General features: G+C 44.4%; 1 protein-coding gene across 1 annotated transcript in view; it reads right to left on the reverse strand.

The window, feature by feature from the left end:
- Window positions 1-4,796, reverse strand: part of LOC126564351 (sodium- and chloride-dependent GABA transporter 1-like) — a 37,869-nt gene extending 33,073 nt beyond the window's left edge. Inside the window, exon 1 of the mRNA XM_050221372.1 lies at window positions 4,791-4,796. The gene's annotated coding sequence lies outside the window, so the exon portion shown is untranslated. The remainder of the gene's footprint in view (window positions 1-4,790) is intronic.
- Window positions 4,797-7,992: the final 3,196 nt, after the last annotated feature.

Below are 7,992 nucleotides of genomic sequence, written 5' to 3' on the forward strand. Positions count from 1 at the left end.
TGCTGATGCCACAGCAAAAGGGAACAACCCACTAGCCGAATGTGGTTCTGGCGGGGGCGAACATTTACGAGAGATCTCACATTTCCACCCAACGGAGACACACGATATTCAACCGTATCCTCCAAGCGTGCGCCTGCTTGTATTCTCGTGGTTTCTTCTTGTATCCCTTGATTCGTGCCCTACACACTAGACCCAGTGTGTTTAGACCAAAGAGTGACCAGAGCTGACGCTGTAGAAGCAGTGCAATTACAAACGTGAAATCCCACCGAGAGCCAGTAAGGTATGTAAAAGGGCGCAGCGATCTACAGGGAGATAGGAAAATTTGATAATTCCTTTCACACCGTACTCTCGTTCACAGAACTCCCCGGGTGGGGTTGGGTAATGGTTGCGATGAGATTGTGGGTCATTTGGCAAATAAAAGCGGTCAGCGTTAGCGTACGAGTGCGGCGTGTAGAGATCGGGTCGGTATTTGGGGGGGTGAGATTTGGGGCTAATTTAGATTATCTTTTGATTGCAGTACCCAGAACCTAGAGCTGCACAAAACGGTCGAGTCGATAATTTCCAGTTTTGGAGTGTTTAATTTTTATCCTTTCGGGGGAAAACGGAGAGGCTCCCATAGGAAAAGAGAGTTCCGCTTAACACCGGATGATGGGGCGAAATTCAGTTTTATTAAATGAGTTGTAAGTTTGGAACGGGCATTAGATTGGTTTGCATGAGTAGCTGGTTCAGTGAAACGAAGTGTGGTTATCAATTATGATAACAATATTTGAAACTATTTTTGACAATTGCGTGATATAAGTTTAACGAAGAAACGTATATTTAGAGAATTGCGTCATTACATTCAAAGCATGTTTAAATTGTTGTGCATTGTGCTTGCAAACTGGAACTCGAAAACTCAGCTCATGTTGTCTTAAGTGAAGCATTGTTGCTAAGGCATTGGTTGTCATACGAAAGAATTCTTTTTTAATCAGAACAAGACTTCTCTTCTATCCATCAAACAGTACTTCTATTCATTGGTGATCAGACATAGCTGGGAAGATTCCCAGCATATCTATCCCTCCATTTTATGTTCCTTGCCAACTTCTGCCAGTTGATAAGTCGATCGCAAAACAATGAAAACCCCTCTCCTATTCTGTGCGCTCTTCAATCAGACTTCACTTAGACTAGGATATCACGCCCAACGCACAACGACGCTCACAACAGTGCAGATCAATTAGTTTGATGGATTTAATTAGACACATTTCGACTCGACTCGCCGAACGAACATCCCAACCCCAGGACTAATCCAAACCTCGGTCGTCCACAATCACAAAACGGTAATTGTGAAGCAGGGTGAAACCTTTTAGCTTGGGGCTGGCCGTAAGTGGATCGTGAAGCTATTACTATGTAATGATACTATTCATTTAGCACCGTGACGCAGAGGTTAAGTGGGCGTTTGATTACGGGGTTCCTTTAAACACTCCGACAATTCTCGATAAGAAGCGGTGGAAAGGTTTGGTGTTGGTCTCCGGTTAGGAGTCACATGGTGTTTTTTTTCCTTCTTACATTTTCTGATTTGATTTTCAACTTCACTTTCGTCCTGTTGAAGCAAACCAATATCGGATTGGGAGTAGAGAACCCCAAAGACAAGCTACAACCTTTACCAAGCGAGAACCTTCAATTTCTACCTTTCACTACATGCATGCACGTCGAGCTCAGATATGTATTTTGCCCTTATTTTAGAGTACATCTACCTCGAAATTACACGACACAACTGTATCACGGCCGGTCTTCGTTCCAAACCATTTCATTTCCTGCGGCTGCTGATGCCCGCACCAAGCAGTGCAGAGACCAATTTCAGCGCTGCCATTTATCGCGGTGCAAGAAAGAATCGTATCCGTGTGCATCTCGTTCTCGTGCAGCTATGGCAGCTCAGCTTGCCCTACCCAGTCCTCGGTGCGCTCAGGTGAACCCACGTGATATGCAATCAGGACCGTCGCACGAACGTGTTTTTTCTTTTTATTTGTGTGAGCATTTTATTTTCACTCCAATCTCGCTGCAATCGATTCCCCCGTACGACCGTATTTGTCTATATCGGTGAACCTTATAGCGGCCATTCGGTTGCAAGAAGTTGAAGCAGAAGAAGAAAGGTCCAGCACACGTGCGGTGTGGCTATTGGACGGGTTCAGACGGTTTTAGAAGTACAGTAAATATACGTTATTGATTTTAGATTCCTCCGGCAGTGGGGTGTACTCACCGGGGCCTGGGCCCGTCACCCATCGCTGCCGATGCTTCGAGGTGTGACTTGGAAGGACCTTTTTTTTTTTTTGCTTTATGTTGTCAGACGTTATTTGCATATTTGGAAATTGAAAACAGTTCAGCCATAGATTTCTCGGGACATACATTCAGGAGACTCTCTCACATGTTTTCCACCTTTTTTTTCCGCAGGGCAATGGTGAGGTGTGGTAGAGAGACTAGGGGTAAGCGCTAGGCTAGGCTTATACATGAAGGTTATAGCTACATGCATGTGTTGATCATGGGCAACGATGAGACGGAAAAGATGGCTGTGTGTGCAATATTGCCCGTCGGCTGAATACGATTGCAAGTCTGGTTGAGTACATTTCGTTATGGTTTATTTGAGGTTTTAGATGATGTTTTAAAAGTTAAGGGAAAAGTAAAATATTATATTAAAACTCAAGCAATAGCAACAGAGACCGATGCGATAGAACTAAAAAATGATAAAACTAGAAAATAATATTTGTATGTTGATTCTAGTCGATTACTGCTGTACTCCAAGTTAAAAAATATCTTCCTCCTGTTTTTCCTATAGGAAACAGAAACTTGTGTAGGCCTGGACCTACCATTTCTAGATTCGTTTATTAAAAAAAAAAATAATCTTTTTATTTACAATTACTTTGAAATGGCCATGATTTTGCAGCAATTTTAGCAGTTTTTCTTCGTTTTTTTGTAAAATCTAAAAAAACATGGTAATAAATAATTTAAAATAAATATAATTTTAAAATTTTTTAACTTCAATAGGTTTCTTCACCCTAACTAAAAAATTTACTCTAATGTAAAGCAAATAAGATGCATTTTTAAACCGTGTTGACTGAGCAGTAACTCGTAATCTTCTAGAAGCAAAAAAAATATCCCAAAAAGAATTACTGTTGACTACTCTACCAAAACGAATAACACACCCAAAATATGTTTCTTATCATTTGTAAAATCTCAAATTTTCTCCACAAATTTTCCTCCACAGCCCTGTTCTGTTAGAAAAAAAAACGGCCCCAATATGCATGCCAGAACAAAACCCATGTCCACCGGTCGGAAATCGCTCCCATCGTGAGCGCATTCGGAGGAAATAAGAGCAAACAAACCCCCCCAAAAAAACGAAGAAAATATCATACGATACTTCACCCACTGGCTACTCGTAATGCTGCAAAACCAAAAACCATATTGCACTGGAATGCGTTTTATCATTCCTTTCCGGCCGGCAGCTGAAAGAAAAAGGAACGGTGCGAAGCAACGAAGGGGGACAAAAAGCGGCACAACACTTATACACTCAAAAATGTGCACACCAGATGAGGGACACCGGGCCCAATAATGGGGGTGGATGCAATAGGGCTGCGGGTGGAGCTGGAAGAATGAAATAAAATCCAACTAACAACACCACGAGCGCCGTATATTGGTTCGCGGCTGAGTAACTGTTTTTTTTTTTTTTTATTTCGCTCAAGAACTCAAGTCATATAAGCAAACCCACACACACACAGGCACCACGTGAATGAAACATAAAGCCCACTCAACATAAAAGTGCTGGCGAAGGCGAGAAGCTGGCCACTGGTTAAAGAGGCCTCATGAAACCCCGTGACTTGCTAGCAGTACAGCATAGCAGGGGTGGAATTCCTGGGGATTTCCCGTCGAGTGAGGCAATATGACCAATATAGATGTATGTGTGTTCGGTGTGTGCAAGTAGTGGCTCTACGGGTAAACCCACGACCGAGGCTCGGACGGTATGACCGATCATTGACGGAGCCAGCCAGTGGCCAGTGCGCGATACGGTCCGCAAAAACTGACGGCATGTTGCTTGCCTTGCCTTGTCCACGATTTTGTCGAAATGTGGGTAGCATATGTTAACAATCTTTGCCATACACACATTGACCGTCGTCATCGGGTGAGCTGGCAAAGGCGGGAAAGGTTAAAAAAAAAAATGATTCCATGAAACCATGAACACGATGCAATCGAAAAATGCGGGCCACAGCAGCAGCAGCAGTATCAGCAGCAGGGTAGCAACATTAGTGCCAGAGAGGAAAAGCATTAGGAACGATTGCATCCCGCCAACTTGTAGAACCATCAGCCGTGTGTGCGTGGGTTTTATGCTTCGGGTAGCATAAAAACCATACCACAATGCACAGTCGGCAGCGTCTAGCGCTTGTCTCTCGCACTCTCTCGCTTGAAGCATCAGCTTGCCTTCTGCCAGCAACCGAGCCCAGTACAGCTCATCATTAACCGAGCAAAAGGCGTGCAACATTTTATTTATGTCGCACAAAATTATGCCCTTTTCGGTGGGGAAGGGTGGAATAGTTTATAGTTTCATTGCGATGAGTAGATGGCACGAGGACACACGAAAGGGCACATCTCTATCGAGTGGATGGTATGTTTTGTGGTGAACTGAGCTGAGATGCGGCACACGAGCAGCGAGATGTGATGCGCGTTGATTATGCTCTGGTGTAGTAGACGTAATACTGACCAGTTTGGAGGATGCAAGGTGTAAAGTGAGGCGATGCGTTCGTTTCCCGGTACAACATCGCCACCGGCTGTGGTTGACCACCGTGGTGATTGTCACAATGGTTTCGGTGCCGGCCGGCCACACCCGTTCCGTCTGTTTCCATCGCTCGAACAGCAAAAGTTATGCACTTTACGACCAGCCCCCGATCGGACGACCGCGTTCTGGTCGTTGTTGTGTGGCTTCGGATGATAGACGGAAGGAAGAATTCAATTAGCTCCAAATTAGTCAACTAATTTGTGTCAACTTTTAATAAGGCGTGCAGGAATCCTCTAGTCAGCTGTTGTTTGCATCGAACGAGACATGTCTTGCAAAGGTTGGTGTCGTTTGATTTTAAATAATATAAAACAAAACTTATAACAAGTAGTGTTGCGTAAAGTAGCTCTTTTGAAGGAGGTCTGCTGCTCACTAATATGTGAGCAGTGAGGCCTCCCAGTAGCTCCGCTGAGGGCTCACTGAGGGCTAAGAGCTACCTTATGTAAGCGTAGATTTCGAAGAGTGCAAAAAGCTATCTTGTGAGGGCGAAGAGCTCCAAGATGACAAAGAGCTTCCTCGTGAGGGTGAAGAGCTCGAAGAGTGTAAGGGTGAACCTCAAGGGGACGAAGAGCTATCTATTTGAAATAAAAGAGCGCGTTGAAAGTCCTCACTTTTTTGAGGTTAGGCCTTCCGGTAGCGGTCCGGGTTTGGAGACACGGGTTGTCTGACACTCCGAACAGGCCTGTCCTACGGTATGATACGTTTCATTTTTCACACAACCAGCTCCAAAGCTAAATGACAGAAGCTTTATTTCACGAAATTAATCAATCTAAATAAACTTTTTCCCAAAATTGCTGGACCAAGCTAGCGAGCTATGTCCGGGTTTCCTCCCATCATAGTAGTAACCGGGAGTCAAGGTAGAAAAAGTGAGGTGCCAATATGAGCAACATAAATCTGCTGTATTCATCCTTTTTTGTAGTAGCCACGCTGCCATCACTATCATTTCACATGAACAACGGGCAAAGAATATGCATTTTTAATCCCACCCAGCAGCAAGGATGCACCAGGCTCTCTCTCTCTACGCTCATGATGACTGCAAAGCAACACCCAGCAGCACACTGCGTGCATTATTTACATTTCAAAACTCATTCACCTCATCCTCCGCCGCGTCCAGTGTCCTTCTCTATTCCGACCTAACCTGACGCTCGGGCAGGGGTTTCCGGATCAAGTGGGAAACTCGAAATGACTGCACGGGAACGAATTTTATGATTGCCGAAACCAACTTACTGAGTTTTTTTGCCCTATAAAAGGAGCAACAAAACCAAAAAAAAAAAAAAAAAATGCGGGCCAAATTGTGCACCACAAGCGTACATACAGACAATGGAGAGTTCTTCTTCCCGTCCGCATATGGTCGGATGCAGATAGAGTCCAGGGCTTCGTATGGTTCATGCGGTGTTGCGAATGGTGCTGGATGGTTTTAATGTTTTATTTGTTTTTATTTTATTGTTACGATGAATTCCCCTTTCAGCAATGGTGGTCCTAGTTGTCGGTGGGTACCAAAATCTTCCGCCCTTTTTTTGTTGTTTGGTGTGTGTACCCCCCTCCCCCCCCTAACTGTATCACTGAACTTAAGTGGCAAACTTTACTTCGGTATGAGTGAACGGGGTGAGTGTGTGCATATGGTTCTTTTCCCTCCGGTGAACATAACCGTTGGCTACAGAGACTGGGAACATGAGCTCGCAAATTGTTGTCGTCATCGCCAGCAGCATCCACAGCACGACGACAACGACGGCAGGATAAGTAAGGAAGGAGGGCAATCGTACCGAGACGGGGACCAATAATGGATGGATGGATGGATGGATGTGTGTGTGCGGCCCTGGATTCAATCACTGAATGAATACTTCAGCGACAGAGTAAATTGATGTTGATTAAAACAATATAAATAAAATTCTCGTTTCGCTCGCAGCATGTTCGCGCGATACGGCACGCCATGCTGCGGCTGTGTGCGCGTGTGTTTGTACGTATCAGTTTATTTGTTTTTATTGACGTTTTTTTTTCTTCTCACATCGTCCACCAGTACCCCGGCCTCCGTTGTCCAGCGGAGTGCATTTTCGTTCGTGTTTGGTGGCCTATGATTAAACCACCGGGCACCAACCCCCACGCGGGCACTCACTACCAAAAAAAAAAAAAGCAAAATGAAAACCCTCACGTCATCATTGGACGCATGCAGCAGCAAAACTGGCCCATGCTTTTGTGTCCCGCTGCGGGGTTGGTATTAATTTTTGCTCTTTTTTTTCATTTTTCCCACTCTTGATTCTCTATTTGTTACGTCTGCCTCCACGCAGGCCTCTCGTTCATGTGCTGATGGTTGTCCGATGTAATGAGGAGCTTCCGCCCCTTGGCGGAACAATTCGGTCGCAGTACTCGGTATCGTTCCGAATGATCAAACCGAATGTCAAGCGCCATTATCCGGTTGCCGGAAGGAAGAAAGGAAGGAAAGAAAGACAAAAAAACCAACATTGCTTCGAACGTTGTTTTCGGTTTTCATTTTGGACAATTTTAACACAATCGCGGAATCGTTCGCGATACGGGATTTTAGGTTGTAATCGGATGATGCGTGTGATAAAAACTGTTTCTTCCGTTTTACATCGATGGACAGTAGAATATCCTTTGGAACAGTCAAAGTCTATGAAGGAAAAGCAGATCCCTGCCTAAATCATTATTGAGCTTGTCAGCTGGAAATATAGTCAGCCCGAACAGACGGGATCATTATGGTTTGGCAGCATCGATTCGATTCTAGACTAGAGCATAGATAAGGTTAGTTACTAGTTTAGGTTACAGCTAACCCATTTCTTTTTCCGTTTGGAATTGCAACCTAAATCTGGAGTGTTACCTCAGCTGCACAGCCAGTTCTGCGTATGCAATTTAAAGCTAGATTCTTCGGTATTGAGGACAGTCAGAGGACAGAGGAGACAGTAAGAATTTCTCACACGATAACACTGTGTCCTAGTTACCCACCAACTAATTTATCGTGTTTGCCGTACCACTCTACTTAAAGCAAGTATGGAAGAAACTGCTTAGATGCTTCGTTTGAAGTCTTACTTGTACTAGGAACTCAATCCTTGAACGAAGAGGGTAATGGTGAGGCATTAGGCAAAGTCGATTGCAATTTCCTGAGATGGATCGTGTGGGGTATAGACCTAAATTTCAGTGAAGAAAAATCTTGGGGATGGCGACTTTATTGTTCCGCACTT

The sequence above is a fragment of the Anopheles maculipalpis genome, chromosome 3RL, assembly GCF_943734695.1.
Source record: "Anopheles maculipalpis chromosome 3RL, idAnoMacuDA_375_x, whole genome shotgun sequence".
Classification (NCBI taxonomy): Eukaryota; Metazoa; Arthropoda; class Insecta; order Diptera; family Culicidae; genus Anopheles; species Anopheles maculipalpis.